Source organism: Amblyraja radiata, chromosome 28 (assembly GCF_010909765.2).
Source record: "Amblyraja radiata isolate CabotCenter1 chromosome 28, sAmbRad1.1.pri, whole genome shotgun sequence".
NCBI classification, from domain to species: domain Eukaryota; kingdom Metazoa; phylum Chordata; class Chondrichthyes; order Rajiformes; family Rajidae; genus Amblyraja; species Amblyraja radiata.
In genome coordinates this window covers 27,088,684-27,107,039 of record NC_045983.1, presented here as the reverse complement: position 1 = coordinate 27,107,039, position 18,356 = coordinate 27,088,684, and the positions used below count along the sequence as shown (strand labels likewise).

The following is an 18,356-nucleotide window of genomic DNA, read 5'->3' as shown; positions in this document are numbered from 1 at the left end:
GCTTGGTATAAATGTAAATTGTCCCTAGTGTGTGTGTGTAGGATAGTGTTCGTGTGCGGGGATCGCTGGTTGGTGCGGACACGGAGTCGAAGGGCCTACTGCCGCACTGTATCTCTAAACTGAAGTAAATTTGGAAATGCATAGCCTACAAATGGCTAAACCAAGTGTACTACTTGGTTGAATTTATTCTCAGAATATAAGGACGTACCTTTGGCAGGGAGATGAAGGAGGAATTTCTTTAGCCAGAGGATGGTGAATCTGGAAATTATTGCCACAGACGCCTGTGGAGGCCAAGTCATTGGGTATTTTTTAAGGCGGAGATTGACAGATACTTGATTGGTGAGGGTGTCGAGGGTTATGGGGAGAAGGCAGGAGAATGGTCTTGAGAGGGAAAGATATTAAATGGTGGGGTACTCGATGTGCCGAATGGCCTACCTCTGCTCTGGGAAGTCACCATCAAGAGCAGAATTCTGTCAGTGTGTCACATTCTGTTATTTTTCTCAATGTCCTACCATGGCCAAATAGGACCAGTACAGTGCTTTTTTTGTTGACACTATGAATGAATACTTTATTGTCAAATGTGCCAAGCCAGTGAAATTCTTTGCTTGCGTACCCAAGGTATGCAAATAGTCACCACATAAAGGGCGCCGACACAGTTACAAAGTATCCTGTGCCGGATCTCGCTTTGACCCGGGTTTGATCCTGACGATCTGTACGGAGTTTGTACGTTCTCCCCGTGACCTGCATTGGTTTTTTCTCTGGAAGCTCTGCTTTCCCCCAACACTTCAAAGAAGTACATGTTTTTGGGCTAAATGTCGACGGTAAAATTATAAATTGTCTCCTAGTGTGTAGGATGGTGTTAGTGTGCGGGGATCCCTGGTAGGCGCGGACATGGTTGGCCGATGGACCTGTTTCCGCGCTGTATCTCTAAATTAAACTAAAAAAACGAAACTAAGACACAAACATTGAAGAAAACCAGCTGGAAAGGTTAACTCTCTCTGACTGCAGATGCTGGTTAATACAAGAATGGACACAAAGTGCTGAAGTAACTCAGCAGGTCAGCCAGCACCCCTGGAGGACAAGGAGAGATGACATTTCGGTTTGGGACCCTTCTTCATGCTGATTGCAGTGGGCCTGAGAGATGGTATTATCCAGCTGCATAACTTACGGTACTTAGCTCTGGAAAGAAAATTAAAGTTTACATTTTGGGTCGAAAGGTCACCATGGTTAGGCTCAAAGGTGGAGCTGGAGAAACTCATCTATGGAGAGACGTTTTGAGTCGAGACCCTTCTTCGAGGCCCTTCTCATTGGGCTGAATTTTAACGGTATCACGATCACTGTTATAATGGACTAAATCAGTCACTAACTTCTTAATGTACAAACATGTGCAGTACAGTTCCAGAAATCAGAAGTTTCAATTAGAAATCTCTGTTTTATTTGCTGTTCCGGTCCTCCAAATAGGAATAACACATTAAATAACTGTAAATGTGTGAACTTGCTGAACTTTCTCATAAGTTCTGTTCTGAAAATGGCTGGGAAAGTGGAGGAATAAATGAATTTTTAAATGGTCCATAATTGATATTTAATGTTGAGCAACTTTACTGGTCCTGAAAAAATAATTTTAATTAATTTTAAAAGTTAATTTAATTTGGATACTAAATTTCTCAGAAGCAAACGAGGGTTGGAACTATTTTAAAATTAAATTTAAAATATTTATAACTTTCTCCATCAGTTTTTTTTTATTTCTCTTTCTCAATTACACTGTTGAATTTCCCAATCTTTATTTTTGCTTTGTGCTATTATTTGTACCTTATTTCTATTTATTTCCCTCTACATCCTGTTGTGTTACAGTGTAAATTATTCAGTTTGACTTATTGAAGAGCTTCACTGTTTATTTACCTGTTTATCGATGCCAGTGGCATTGTGTCGCAGGTGATGTGATAGATCAGAGAAAAGGTGCATTGACTATGTGAGGTGTGGTTTTTGGGAGAACTAACATGGGCAAAGCGTACACAGTGAACGGTAGGGCTCTGGGGATGGTCTAGGAGTACAAGTACACAATTCGTTGGAAGAGGCATCACAGGTAGACAGGGTGGTCAAAAAGTATTTTGGTAGCTTGGCCTTCATCAGTCAGAGCATTGGGTGGAAAAGTGGGGAGGTCATGTTGCAGTTGTTCAAGACCATTGTCAAGACCACATTTAGAGTATTGTGTTCAGTTCTGGGCACCATGTTATAGGAAGGATGTTGTCAGGCTGCAAAGGGTGCAGAGAAGATTTACGAAGATGTTGCCAGGACTCGAGGGCCTGAGCTCTGAGCTGTAGGGAGGGGTTGAGCAAGCTAGCACTCTCTTCATTGGAGGCAGGGGGATGAGGGATGATCTTGTAAAAGAGTATAAAATCATGAGAGGAATAGATCGGGCAGACGCACAGTCGCTTGCCTAGAGTAGGGGAATCGAGAACTGGGGACACAGGTTTAAGGGGAGGGGGGGAAAGATTTAATAGGATTTAGAGCGGTAACTTCTTCACATAAAGGGTGGTAGGTGCATGGAACGAATTGCAAGACGAGGTAGTTCAGGCAGGTACTGTCGCAACATTTGAGAAACATTTAGATATGGATAGGTTTACTGTATTCTTCATCTTTGAAGCTCCTTCTGGCTTTTCTGAAACATCAAACCCACTGTATAAATGAAAATGGAATGATAAACATACGAAAATATGAATCTGACCTTTGTCATTATGCCCAATGGTTCCTCCATATCAAACCATTTCCTTTTTAAAGTGTATCCCATCCAAAGCAGTTTGCAATAGAGTTTAAACGTTTAAGGTAAAAGCCTCGCAAAATGCATGTGAGCTCTGGGTTAAACCAACCCAGCTGCCGTCTAGAGTGATTTGGGCAGTGAGTGCCCAGCCATTTTCTGAAGAAATGAGTTGAAAGTGTTCAATTTAGTGCTTGACATTTATCAGCATCAACCTTCAGCTGATTATTAGATTCAGATAAGTGCAGGCAGTCGACAAATTGCTTGTAATGGCTGTTTAATCTGTGGTCTGCCATTCGAGTTGGAGCTCGGCGCTGGCTGGCTTGTCCTTTTCTCAGAAACCGGTGCTGCAAGGCAACTCTCTCTCCATTTGACTTCATTAAATTGGCTCAAATGGAGTTGAGTTGCATTTCAATCTGCAGTGGATTGAAAACTGGGAGCGGCACACATCCCTGAGCTCAGGTAATTACTCCTGCACCTATTTTCTATGTGTCTATATTGGGGATGATCAGCCATGATCACAATGATTGGCGGTGCTGGCTCAAAGGGCCGAATGCCCTCCTCCTGCACCTATTGTCTATGTTTCTTTACTGTTATTTCTCTCCACCATCAATACAACGAGGGTTGTTGAACGGCAGCAATAAGTACATTTATTGCACAGTCATTGCCTCCTTAGTTGTGTGAGCTCCGTCCTAAAATGACTAAAATATCTTATTAGTTGTGCGTGTGTTTTGCTAGCGTCAAGTGTTAAATTGAGAGCTTAACAAACTGACAACCCCACCGAGTAGCTTCCTGGAAGAACCTTTTCCAATTTATGCTGGAAAGCAAATGGAATTATTGGTTAATTGGGACTGTTAGTGGAGCATAGAACATAGAACAGTACAGAACGGGCCATTCGGCCCACAATGTTGGTGCCGAACATGATGCCAAGTTAAACTGACCTCATCTGCCTGTACATGTTTGAGTTGCACAGAGTCTCTTGCCCAGAGTGGGGAATTGATGACCAGAGGACATCGATGAAGGGGAAAAGATTTAACAGGAATCTGAGGGGTAACTTTTTCACACAAACGGTGGTGGGTGCCGGAGGAGGTAGTTGAGGCTGGGACTATCCCAACGTTTAAGAAACTGTTAGACAGGTACATGGATAGGACGGGTTTGGAGGGATGTGGACCAAACGCCGGCAGGTGGGACTAGTGTAGCTGGGACATGTTGGCCAGTGTGGGCAAGTTGGGTCAAAGGGCCTGTTTCCACACTGTACGACATGATCCATATCCCTTTATTCCTTGCACCCATGTGCCTATCTCAAAGCCTCTGAAGCACCACACTGACTTGGTGGTCCGTTTGATATTTGAAAGGAAATAAGTGGAGGAGAGGCTAAAGATTGATCTTGGGTGAGAGCACAAATTGGATCAAATCCAGTTGGCTTCTTACATTACGCAGAACCAGCGATTTAATGCTATTGACCGGGAGATCAGCTGTTGGGTATAATTGGCGAATTAACCAATATTATGTATTTAGCTTCAAATGGATTTCCATCCCAGTGCAGGTCCACCATCGGTTTCCCGGCCCCCTCGGTCCCAGAGCCTTGCCGTGTTATCCATTGTGCTGGACCAACGGAGGTCACTTAATAGTAATTCAACAATACAGCACTGACCCACTAATTATAACCCCCTTCCCAACCCCCGTGCCTGTAAAGCACCACGGACTGCTAGGGACCTAAATAAAGAATTAACACTTAGCAAAGAAGTAAACATTCAACTCTTCCCAGATGGAGGTAGAGGTCCTGATGGAGCAGGTGCCACAGGCAATGCCCTCGTAATTCTATCTGGATTTAAGGAGGTGCTGGACCATCAGTTCCCCCAAGATCGGTGGTGGACCTGTACTTCACAGTGTTCATGCAGAATATAAAATTTGGACAGAAGATAGACACAAAATACTGGAGTAACTCAGCGGGACAGGCAGCATCTCTGGAGAGATGGGATGGTTGACGTTTCGGGTCGAGGCCCTTCTCTACAGATAAAGTTTGGACATCTCGGCCCTCACGTGTATGAGAGGTTAGGAAAATACCCTCAAGAAAACATGCCAGTGTTGGGTACAGTTGTGCTAAAAATTACGCTGAGAGTAAGTATTTGATTTCCCGCTGAAAAGAGCACGCTAGATCCACTGGGATGATTTTTACGGAGCTTGCGAGTTATATTATTAATAAACATAGCCTGTATTCATTTGTGCGTGGGATGTTGAAGTCAAATCCAATGAAAATGCTCAGAACAATCAAAAGATTAAATCAGTTGAATGCTGAAAAACCATTTCCCCAGTTGGGAAAGACAGAACAAATGAAATAATTCTAAACTTAGATGGAGCCATGCACAAATATCTTTACTGGAAAGGGCTCGTGTAAATGTGAAAAGCTTGCTTCTACTAAACGCTGTGGAAGCCAAGTCAATAAAACTGTCCTGGACTGAGGCGGATAGATTTTTGTCAGGTACTGGTATCAAAAGATAAGGAAAGAAGGTAGCTCAATGGAGCTGAGATGTATATCGGCCATGATCTAATTAACTGGTTCACAGAGTTCCGACGTGTCACCAATGTGGGATAAGTTAGTGCAAGTCTTGCTATTTCAGGGAAACTTGCAGTGCAAATCTTCCTCGTTGCGGGACTTTGTAATGCCAGGTATTGTAATAGACAATAGGTGCAGGAGTAGGCCATTCGGCCCTTCGAGCCAGCACCGCCATTCAATGTGATCATCATGGCTGATCATCCCCAATCAGTACCCCGTTCCTGCCTTCTCCCCATATCCCCTGACTCCGCTATCTTTAAGAGTGCTATCTAGCTCTCTCTTGAAAGCATGTAGAGAACCTGCCTCCACCGCCCTCTGAGGCAGAGAATTCCACAGACTCACCACGCTCTGTGAGGAAAAAGTGTACCCTCGTCTCCGTTCTAAATGGCTTACTCCTTATTCTTAAACTGTGGCCCCTGGTTCTGGACTCCCCCAACATCGGGAACATGTTTCCTGCCTCTAGCGTGTCCAAACCCTTAACTACATGACTACATTCCATTTTAATGTAGTAAAGAAACTGTAGTCGCTGGTTAACTGCATAGAGTGGATGTGGAGAGGATGTTTCCATGAGTGGGAGAGCCTAGGAACAGAGGTCATAGCCCCAGAATTAAAGGACGCTCCTTGAGGAAGGAGATGAGGAGGACTTTCTTCAGTCAGAGGGTGGTGAACCTGTGGAATTCATTGCCACAGAAGGCTGTGGAGGCCAAGTCAGTGGATATATTTAAGGCTGAGATAGATAGATTTTTGGTTAGTGCGGGTGTCGGGGGTTACGGGGAGAAGGCAGGAGAATGGGGTTAAGAGTGAAAGCTAGATCAGCCATAATTGAATGGCGAATGGCCTAATTCTGCTCCTATCACTTATGAACTGATGAAAAAGGATTTTAATGGCTGCTCTTTAAAATTGCTTTAAAATACAAAAATTGTTGCATTCATCAGTACAATTATAACAAGAGGGCATCTCTAATTATTTGGTCGGTGATAGGTTCAGTCGACATATACTATACATACTTATATATCGCAATGTTTAAGAAACGCTGGCACGGGCAGTCACGGTGGCGCAGCGGTAGACTTGCTACCTTACATCACTTGCAGCACCTGAGACCCGGGTTCGATCCCGACTACTGGTGCTGTCTGTACGGAGTTTGTTTATTGTCCCTGTGACTGCGTGCGTTTTCTCTGAGATCTTCGGTTTCCTCCCACACTCCAAAGACGTACAGGTATGTTGGTAAATTGTCTTGGTATAAGTGTAAATTGTCCTTAGTGTGTGTGTCGGACAGTGTTAATGTGCGGCGATCGCTGTTGGCACGGACCCGGTGGGCCAAAGTTGCCTGTTTGCGCTCTGTATCTCTAAAGTAAACTAAACATTTAGATAGGTGCATGGAAATGAATGAATGAATAAGTTTATTGGCCAAGTATTCACATACAAGAAATTTGCCTTGGTGCTCTGCCCGCAAGTGACAACATGACATACAGTGACTGTTAGGAATGACACATAAAACGTTAAACGTTAATAAGGATAGGCTTAGAGGGATGTGGGCCAAACGCTGGTAGGTGACTAATGTAGTTGGGGCATGTTGGTCGGCCTGGGCAAGTTGGGCCAAAGGGCTTTTTTTTCCAGCATGACAAAAAAATCCACGAGGAAAAAGATAGTCGGGAGAAGGAGTTCGTAGATCACGAAAATATTGATTTTTTTTTAAGGTCCTTTTAACTCGGCAGAGGACTCGTGAAAGTGGGACAGGCCCTTTACTCATTGAGAAATGCCAACTTCAGTCCTGAAATTGCAAGCACTTGACTGCTACATACTTGGATTCACAAAATGAGCTGGATATTTCAGTTGTATTTACACAAATTCTCTTGGACGTAGTACAAACTGTGGGATGGGCGAATGCCAAAAATCGCAAGGAACCTGTTGTAAGCCGCAAAGTTATCGAAGTATTTTCAGATTCTGAAGACCATCTGAAGAAGGGTCTCGACCCGAAATGTCAGCCATTCCTTCTCTCCAGAGGCGGGACCTGCCCCGTTGAGTTACTCCAGCTTTTTTGTGTCTATCTTCTATTTTTAAATTAACTGCCTTCTCACTGCCTGCTATTTAATACCTTCACGGAGATGGCATTTAAATAAGCCTCACGGAAACTATATTCACTGTGCCGTGATCTTAATAAGTAGCCAGCCTTGGCGTACCATTCACTCTGCAGAATGTACGTCTTTCTGAGTACGCTCAAGAGGCTCTGAAGAGACATGAAGCATCTTATCATTTAAAAAGGAGTGCCTGAAATGAGAGTTTGCGTAAATTAATGATGGTGCAATTAAATGCTCTGCCACAGCTTTGCTGCCGATGACCATGCGGAGGGGAAGAATGATCACATTGAACCTTCTGTAAAATATAATCTGAATCTTCACGAATGTGTGATTTTTCTATGGGTTACTAGCGCCATCTGCAGGCTGTTGTAGAAGTGCAGGCCTGTCAGTTAGAATTGACACACAAAAGGCTGGAGTAACAGCGGGACAGGCAGCATCTCTGGCGAGAAGGAATGGGTGACGTATTGGATCAAGACCCTTCAGAGAGAAAATGGCTACGCGAGATATAGACGGCGACCCGAAATGTCACCCATTCCTTCTCTCCAGAGATGCTGCCTGTCCTGCTGAAGTTACTCCAGCTTTTTGTGTCTATCTTCGGTTTAAACCAGCATCTGCTGTTCCTTCCCACACAATTTAGAATTGAGTTAGAATTAGAATTGAGTTAGAATTAGAATTGAGTTAGAATTAGAATTGAGTTAGAATTAGAATTGAGTTAGAATTAGAATTGAGTTAGAATTAGAATTGAGTTAGAATTAGAATTGAGTTAGAATTAGAATTGAGTTAGAATTAGAATTGAGTTAGAATTAGAATTGAGTTAGAATTAGAATTGAATTAGAATTAGAATTGAGTTAGAATTAGAATTGAGTTAGAATTGAGACTTGAGGTCCAGTGTAGTAAACCTACATGAAGCTTTTCAGGTTACCTCTCTCCAAGGTGGGTGACATGGGTACCATCGAGATCCAGCTATCTGAATTGCACTCACAATAGCACTTGGTTAGAGGATGTGATTTTTTTGTTCCCATGTTCATTTAAACATATAAAATCTGATATAAATCAACACAGGGCTGCGGAAGGAATGGAGGGATATGGATCACAGAGGAGATTAGTCGTGGTTCACAGGCCTGCATCAGTCTGGGGCTTACCTTGCCTTACCTGGACCGGGGGCGATCCAGTACTTCTAACATGTGGATCAGACTCTGGGACTTTTAAAAAACTTTCCTTTGTAAACGGCACCAAAATTTGGCGACTGTGCATGTGCATGTTGTGCAAAGGAATTTGTGCGTACATGACGATAAAGAACCATTGACTCATTGCATCGTGCTCAGCATGGACATTGTGGGCCGAAGGGCCTGTTCCTCGGTTGTACTGCTGTGTATTCTACACCATAACAAGGAACTGCAGCTGCAGACCGACCAAAGAAAGACACAAAATGCCAGAGTAACTCAGCAGGTCAGGCGGCATCTCTGGAGAACATGGATAGGTGATGTTTCGTGTTGGGATCCTTCTTCACACTGATCCAGATACAAATCTGCAATTGTCTCGCTGATAAAAAGCAGTGGATTCTCATTAAAATTACAGCTTTTTAGGACAGTCCAAGATATAATCAGCCTTTACTGGATTGGCTGTAAATGGAGGTTCCAGATGATTTACACGATGTCTGGAACAATAGTCGTCTTCTCAAATTTACCAGAGCTGTAAAGTCAAACGATATTGAGAGTTTCTATCACATTGCATTGAAAATATTTGATAAAAGTTATGAAAAGGATGATTAAATGTCCAATACTTAGATACCGACCGCATATGAAAACCAGCATGAACTCCGATAGAAATGGGTCAGGCAGCATCTCTGGGGGAAAAGGACGGGTGACGTTTCAGGCAGGGACCCTTCTTCAAAATAATATAGATGCATGTCCAATGTTTAGTTCACCTATTGTAGGTGGTGCATAGGGACATAAAGTGTGGGGGAGCAGTAGGGGGGGGGGGGGTGAGGTACCTCTCTGGGACAGACATATCTTTTTTTCTGGCTAGCGATCATTCAATAACTGGAGTTGGAGCCAGCAGGAAACCTGACCAGTGTGTCTGTGGTTGAGACTCTGTCAGCGCTTAAACGGGAAAATAATAGCTTTTGGAGACACAAGATGGAGTCATTTGCACACTGTATCAAACCTGGATCTCATTCAATCTGTTTCACAGCTTCACACAAAACTTGCCCGTCTTAAAGTGAGATGCCTGCACTTGTGTCTCACAAGTGAAATGTAAATCGAGTTGCCAACGTCTCAGCTCATGAACAGATTAATGGAAGGCAGCCTGTGCTAGCTTGGGCGACGAAGAGGGAATGCTTTGAAGACGAGCTTTAGAAATAATCTCAGGCTAGGTTAATTTATTCTCCTTTTTACTTTTACCAGGAGGGTGAATGTTTGGTGTTTGGGGAACGGAGTATTTAGGGTCGTTCCATGTACACAACAACATGTTTCTATTGGGGGGGGAGCCAAACAGACTAATTGGGTCTTGTCATGACCAAGATCCATAAATTAATGTTTATATGGGGGGGAAAATATGCTGTTTCTATTTCCTTTCCTTTCAAAAGAACATCTTCTCGGAAGAGTTTATATTTTCTGTTTCATCTTTTACATTTCTCAGGCCAAGATGATAAAAGTCACAAAATACAAATGTGTGTATCCAACGGTTGTGGCGCAGAAGCCAACTGAGTATTAATTAGTAAAATGAAGAGATACTGTTATATATTCTAATGCTGATGAGTTGCCAGGTTACCAGTCGTGTATGGATCCTTTTTTTAAAAAAAACTTGTACTTTGTAGTTTTGCGGGCGTCCCTTGAAGGTTAACTTCAAAACCATGATAATGTTCAAAATATCATCTAAGACCTTTTGATGTTGCAATTCTTAATAAATTGTCTGAAGATATTCATCAGCTCTGCTGCCGAATATGATGGGATTATTTGAAAAAAATATCGCAATTTCTTTCTGATTGGTGACAACGTTTCCTTATTAGAGTGATGACCTTCACGGACACTGTTCTTCCCACTTGATTTCCATTAAATCTCCCCCCCCCCCCTCACTTTAAACCTATGTCCTCTGGTTCTCAATTCCCCTGCTCTGGGCAAAATACCCAATCGATTTCTCTCACGATTTTGTACACCACTGTAAGATCACCCCCTCATCCTCTTACGCTCCAAGGAGTGGAGTTCCAGCCTGCTCAACTTCTCCCTATAGCTCAGACCCTTGAGTCCTGGCAGCATCCTCGTAAAACTTCTCTGCACCCTTTCCAACTCAACGACATTGCGTCGGATGGTATTTTCCGTGTTTGTTCCCTTCGTTGTTTCAGGAAGTTATAACAATCTCTCTGCACAAACTTCGAATCGTCTCGCCTTGCCTCTGGATCACGTAGCAATGATCTCTCAGCTCTTGCCCAGCCGTTCCTTCTGCCGCTTTGTGCAGTTTCTCCCTGTTTTGCATCCCCATTATTAACAGCAAAGCCCTGGGAGTCGACGTGGAGAAGCCACAGGAGTGTGGGAGCATTTGCAGCCAGACCCCAAGGGATTGTCAGGACAAGATGTTACGCCAGGCATGTTTAAGCAGCTGGATCCCAAGACTGGGGTGATATTTGTAGATGTGTACTGGTCGTGTACCAGTATCTGCAGATATATCCCAGGCATGTGTCAGTATTTGCACGTGCACTCCAGACTTGTGTCAGTATTTGCAGATACGCCCCAGATGGGTCATATCCCAGACATATGCTTGTATTGTGCAGATACACTGCAGACAAGGGACAATACTTGCAGATATGACCCCAAGCATGTGTCAGTGTTAACTAGCTTCTCACCCAAAGCTTATCACCGTGCCTCGGCACACGTGACAATAAACAAAACTGAACTGAGAGTTTGCAGATGTGCTCGAGACTTGTCAGTATCTGCAGATATTGCCCCATGCAGGCATCAGTATTTGCAGATATACTCGTGTCAGTATTTGCACATACACCCCAGACCTGTATCAGTATTTGCAGATACGCCACCGACATTGGTCAATATTTGCAGGTGTCGCCCTGACATGTGCCTGCATTTGCAGATACGCCCGATGATATGCAACAGTATTTGCAAATGCACCTCAGGGTGTGTGTCAATATTTGCAGGGAAGCCAAAGAGGTTGACGTGAAATGGATGAAGTAACAACTGAAGTAACTTGTTTCAGTGGCGTGGTTTGTGTTGTGCTCAGTTGCGCCACCCGGAGGCAACATCTGGCGGTGTTGTTTGGCCATCTTTTGGTCGATACTAACACAGCAAAAGTGAGATGGGCGTTGCGGTGGCCTGCTGCACTGCCGTGCCATCGGATCGGGCGACGGAATGAAAATCAACACCGCTGATTCCAAACAGAAGAGCCATAAGCTTATATCCTTCTTCCCTGTGGCTATCAAACTGTACAACTCCTCCCCCTTCTGTCGTGTGGTAGACTGAGACTTACTACCCTTCCCCCCCCCCTCCCCCCCGCCCAACACCCCCCTCGCTTCCCCAGTCTGTGCACAGCCCCAATCCTTTCCACTCATCACTTTAATTTCATGTTTCATGTATTTTGTGTTTTTTATGATTGCTGGCAGATCACTTTCCCTCCTCGTAAAATGATGATATTGTTGAAATCTGTGATGTTTTGTCCTGGTGCACATTGGTGTTCCAATGAAACGACTAGTTTGTGTTCTCAACCTTGTCCATGTTGCAGAGGCACAAATATCTGCAGTGATGAGGCGAGGATTTGAATCTCTTGATTTGAATACTGAAAGGGAAAGAAAGATCAGCCATGATTGAATGGCAGAGCAGACTGGATGGGCCGAATGGCCTAATTCTGCTCCCATCACTCATGGGTTTGTGAAAGTGTGTGGAAGTAACGGTTTCAAACTTGCATGTCCGAACCCAGAGTTCCACCCGCACCTCTCAACACCAGAGAGACGACGGGTTTGATCCTGACCTCGGGTGCTGTCTGTGTGGAGTTTGGATGTTCGCCCTATGACCGGGTGTTCTGGTTCCCCCCCCCCCCCCCCCCCCCCCCCCCCCCCCCCCCAGCTCCCACATTCCAAAGACCTATGGGTTTGTAGGTTAGCTGGCCTCTGAAATTAGTCCCAAATGGGTAGAGGGCGGTTGAGATAGTGGGGTGATATAGAACTTGTGTGAACGGCTGATTGATGTTTGGCATGAACTCAGTGGGCCGAAGGGCCTGTTTCCATACTGTATCTCAACACCAAAGCACCATATCGGGCAAGGGGTCCTCTGACCAGCCAAGGATGACGATGGAAGCAATTTAAGGTCTGGCACTGGATGCACATCTGAATGTTTATCAATTTAGTTTAGAGATACAGCACGGAAACAGGCCCACTAAGACTGATCCCCGCACGCAAATACTATCCCACACACACGGGGGGCAATTTAAAATTAACCGACAAACCTGTACTACTTTGGAGTGTGGGAGGAAACCGGAGCCCCCGGAAAAAACCCACGTGGGTCACGGTGAAAAGGTACAGACAAGCACCCGTAGTCGGGGATCAAACCCGGGTCTCTGGCGCTGCAAGGCAGCAACTCTACCGCTGCGCCACCGTGCCGCCCAACTTGGTAAAAACATGAAGAGTTTCCACTGGTTCCAAATAATCCCCTGCAATAGCAGTGGTGCATCAAAGTCTGCCTCTGCAATCGGTCAGCAACAGTGGGGCTGGATGACTTGGACTTGGATGTTTGGAACTGGCCACAGCGCAGAGGAGCGGGTTGGCCGGAGAAGAAAGAAAGCCGATTTGAACATTGGGAAGTGAAATCAATACACCAGTCTCTTCTTCTAATGGTCTGATCCATCGGCTCATTGGCAAACGCTAATCCCCAACAGAGTCATCAAGTTGAACTTTAAAATCCAATCCATGCACATCCTGGGAGATGACAGAGCAGCCTATCTGGTAACAGCTTTAGTATAGGAATGCGCAGTTTCTAATCTCGAGCTGCTTAAAGCATTCAGCTATCAGCTCATGCCTTATTCAGTGCGCTTTGTCTCCTGTTTCAAAATATAACCTATTTGTTCAGACTTAATAGATATTTTACAGCCTGACATTTCCTGTCAGTTGTCTTTAGGTATTAATTGCTTATTATTGGGACATTTGACCAGCTTTGCCCTCTCTCCTCTCTGATCCTAAACTCCATGTCTGTTTTACCAACTGCTTGTGCTCCCCGCTCCTCCCTGCCCCCCCCCCCCCCCCCCCCCCCCCCCCCCGCACCCCATCCAACCCTCTATATATGTGTCTGTAGATCTATATAATACATGTGTATGTGTGTAGTATATATATGTATATGTGAGTATGCACACACACACACTGAACTGTGTGTTTTTTCTTTCTTGTTATCATATTGTTCACAGTGTACTATGTTTACATATTCTGTTGTCCTGCTGCAAGCAAGAATGTCATTGTTCTATCTGGGACACATGACAATAAAACACTCTTGACGACTCTTGACTTTATAGGTGGCACAGAGTGTGCGAGGTGTGAGCATCCACTCAGCAAACTCCGCTGCTGCAGTACCTCCATGCAGTCACTGAAAGGAGCTCTTCCTTTCATCGGAGGCCAGAGCCATGGCATGCGGTGATGGAGGGCGAATTTGCACCTTTTGTCCCTGAGCATTGATGTTTTGTTGGGGAGATGGGGGGGGGGGGCACAGATCAGGAGAGTGGCAACCTGGTCTGTAACTAGAGCCCTTCCCGTCAAGCAGTGGAGCAACGGTGGTGTTGCGGCCTTGCAGCGCCAGAGACACGGGTTCGATCCTCACTACGGGTGCTGTCCGCTTTGAGTTTATACGTTCTCCCCGTGACCAGTCATGTTTTCTCCGGGTGGTACGGTTTCCTCCCACATTCTTCAAAGGCGTGCAGGTTTGAAGGTTAATTGGCTTTTGTGAAATTGTCCGCAGTGTGCGGGGATGCTTGTTCAGTTCAGCTTTCTTTATTGTCACGTGTACCGCGGTACAGTGGCAAGCTTTTGTTGCGTGCTAACCAGCCAGTGGAACGACGATACATAATTGCGATCGAGCCGTTTACAGTATACAGGTACCCACCTCCAGTTTAAATTCCATTTGGAATATTTTGGAGGACCAAGAAACCAAGAACCAAGAACATGATAAGGGAATAACGTTTAGTGCAAGGCAAAGCCAGCAAAGTTCGAACACAGATCTCCGATGGTCCCCGATGAGGGTAGATCGTAATTCAGGACTTCTCTCTGGATGCGGTAGGGTGGTTCCGTTGCCTGATAACAGCAGTGTACGGGTGATAGTTGGTCAGCGCAGACTTAGTGGGCTGAAGGGCCTGTTTCCACGCTGTGTTCTCTCAGTATATCTGGCTGCAATAAACCAGTTCAGATTGAGTGCAGCAACATTTCCATTACTTTGTCGCAGTGGTCAAAGCAATTCCTGGCAGCGCCTGTTCTAATGCTTTCTGATAACTCAGTTGGGATTCAATGTCTCCCCGTACCATGCAGAATGCATTAGGCTTGAGATCTCGCAGATGGAGTTGAAGTCATTAGCTGCTAAACTGGAAACGGAGACTTCAGGGGTGGTAATGTCTAGATTGCTTCCTGATGCAGAAACTAGACAAATTCAGGAGGGAAAGATTCGGCAGCCAGTTTGCACATGGTGCGGTTCCACACTCCGCAGCGACCCAGTAATCTGCTCGAGTGATACTAGCCATGGGATAAACATTGGAGAGAAATACTGCCATCGAGCCAAGGCTGACATGTGCAAGGAAAACAGACGAAGAGAAGGAAGGGAAGGAACTCTGAGGAGAACCCTTTACGGTGGGGGTGTGGGGGGGGGGGGGGGGGGGGGGGAGAACTCCGCTCATTTTGAAGAGTGGCTTTGAAACGGGAGGGGAGGATAATTAGTTTGGAAATCTGATTCCTCAACCCGACCATTGCGACAATAATTGGCTTGCCAGTGACCAGCTTTTCACTGTACTTCGGTACACGTGACAATAGACTAAACAAATACAGACCAAACTAATACGTCCAGTCTGAAGTACGGTCTCAACCGGAAACATCATCCAACCCTTCTCTCCATAGATGCTGCCTGTCCTGCTGAGTTACTCCAGCTTTTTGTGTCTAATACGGAAACAAGATTAAATGGTATAATGTTGAATGCAAGATAAAGACGTGGACTCGAGGTCATAGCCTCAGAATTAAAGGACGTTCTTTTAGGAAGGAGATGAGGGTACATTTCTTTAGTCAGAGGGTGGTGAATCTGTGGAATTCTTTGCCACAGAAGGCTGTGGAGGCCAAGTCAATGGATACTTTTAAGGCAGAGATAGATAGATTCTTGATTAGACCGGGAGTCGGGGGTTACGGGGAGAAGGCAGGGGAATGGGGTTCGGAGAGAGATAGTTCAGCCATGATTGAATGGCGGAGTAGACTTGATGGGCCGAATGGCCCTGTCCCTTCTATTCTGATCCCTTATGACCCGCCCAGCACCGGGGTCTGGTGGAGTTTGCATAGGGCTGAGCCTGCCACGTCGCCACTTGGAAACGTGATGAGAGTTTAACTACTTTAATGAGGCTACTTCACCTCTCAATCAACAGTGTACGGTCAGCCTTGTGAGCGAAAGGAGTGGCTAGAAGCGAGAAGGCGCTGTCTGTGCTTCTTCAGTCCGAAGAAGGGTCTCGACCCCAAACGTCGCCCATTCTTTCTCTCCAGAGATGCTGCCTGTCCCGGCTGAGTTACTCCAGCTTTTTGTGTCTATCTTCTGTTTAAACCGGCATCTGCAGTTCCTTCCTACACAAAGAGTTTATCTGAGCTTCCACCCATCAAAAAGGCAGCGGATTAATGAGGGGAAATTAAGTTGCCGGATAGTGGAGAGGGCGCTGAGCATTGGGGCCTAAGTGTTGCACATCGGAAAGAGCTAGCGGCCATTTGCTTTGGATCAGTTGTGATTTATCTAAGGTCCCATTATGTCCATTTTGTGTCACTTTCCGCCTGCGTTTCATATTGACACAGGCCGCCTTTAATCACCTGTCGTCACTTTTCTAATATCTCCCCCCCCCCCCCCACCCGTCGGTCAGCTCAGAAGAAGAAGGTTCCTGCCACTTTCCTCGGCATCCATTCTCTGGGTGGGTTTTTTTTTTGCCCAAGGTCAGATTTGTTGCTTTGTGTGACTTTCCCACAGCTACCTCGGCACCTCCCCTTCTCATGCACGCACGCACGCACGCTCGCTCGCTCTCAGTGGGCCCTCTGCTCTCTGCTGGGAGATGCATGCGCCTTTTCTCTTTGTCACGGCCCCAATCACTCGACGGCTTTTGATGTGATAATTGTGCTTGAACCTTGCTAACGTCACTGGCTCCGCCAGGTTTTCAAAGACTGGTGTAGTTATCGTGTGACCTCAGCATCGCACGCCCACAGGGACTCGAGATGCTTCACCATTTGGATACGTTTAATGTTAAAATCATCGTCAATATCAGTAAGAGGGTGTTTTTAGTCTGAGTCTGGGGAATTCTTGGCCACAGAACGCTGTGGAGGCCAGGTCAGTGGATATTTTTAAGGCAGAGATAGATAGATTCTTGATTAGTACGGGTGTCAGGGATTCTGGGGAGAAGGCAGGAGAATGGGGTTGGGAGGCCACGATTGCGTAGTACACTTGATGGGCTGAATGGCCGAATTCTGCTTGCAAATGCTAACACTTAGAAACCAGGAACTGCAGATGCTGGAATCTTGAGCAAAACACAAAGTGCTGGAGGAACTCAGCGGGGTCAGAGAGCACCTGTGGAGGGAATGGACAGGTAACGTTTGCGGTCTGAATGAATCTGTCGGCAGAGGAACCCTGACCTGACCTCTTATATATTTGCCCCTCAGATGCTGCCTGATCTGCTGTGTTCTTCCAGCACTTTGTGTTTCGTTGCGGTCAATGTTAAGTTGACAAACAAGGAGCGTGGCGTTTTGCAGATCTCAGCAGTGGGAGTTTTCTTGTCTTGATGGTTGCATTTCACTTTTGGCACTTTTTAATTAATAGCAAAGTTGCATCGGACTCATTCAGTGGACCGCTTGCTGGGAGAGTTGTAGAGTGATACCAGAGCACCGGGAGAAAACCCGCGAGGTCACAGGGCGAACGTGCAAACTCAGTACAGGTAGCACCCACAGTCAGGATCGAACCCGGGTCTCTGGTGCTGTGAGGCAGCAACTCTACCGCTGTGCCACCGTGCCACCACTGGCAGTCTGGCAGGTGTAAAGGGGATGATGCTCGGGGGTGAGGACCCAACAGAAGGATGCCCCACATATCCATATTGCCAATGGGGCACGCAGGTTAGGACTGTGATCGAGAGGCCTTTCATGATGATGCTGAGATGGGTAATGGCTGGCGTGCCTGTCTGCCCGACTGCAGGAGGTAGCGTGGAGCAAGATGGAATCCATCTCCAAGTTCCCAGCGGAGGTTGTTTGGAGCTACAACCTGGCGACGGCTCCTGCAGAGACACAGACAGAGCCCAAATGAAGGCCTGTGCAGGAAGGAACTGCAGATGCTGGTTTAAACCAAAGGTAGACACAAAAATCTGGAGTAACTCCTCTCATATTTTGCTTGGGCAGCTTGCAGCCCAGTGGTATGAATATTGATTTCTCTAACCTCAAGTAACCCCAGCATTGTCTCCCTCTCTCTATCCCTCATATCCTCAGCTTGCACCAGCTTCTCGTTTTCACCCAACAAACAGCAGAAACAGTGGCCTGTTTCCTTTATCATCATAACTTTTTTTTGCACATCTTTCATTCATTGTTCTTTATCTCTCTCTGCATCATCTTCTATATCTCTCGTTTCCCTTTCCCGTGACTTTCAGTCTGAAGAAGGGTCTCGGCCCGAAAGCGTCACCCATTCCTTCTCTCCCGAGGTGCTGCCTGTCCCGCTGAGTTCCTCCACCATGTTTGTGTCTGTATCTCCAGATGAAGTCCTGCCGCTTTTGTGCCTCG

General features: G+C 45.8%; 1 protein-coding gene and 1 long non-coding RNA gene across 2 annotated transcripts in view; both read left to right on the top strand.

Annotated features, from left to right (window-relative positions):
* Positions 1-18,356, top strand: part of auts2 (activator of transcription and developmental regulator AUTS2) — a 1,005,438-nt gene that overhangs the window by 397,593 nt on the left and 589,489 nt on the right.
* Positions 4,066-17,132, top strand: LOC116989028. Its single transcript, XR_004416106.1, has 3 exons — positions 4,066-4,439; positions 6,573-6,575; positions 17,120-17,132. It is a non-coding gene; the product is annotated as an uncharacterized LOC116989028 (long non-coding RNA).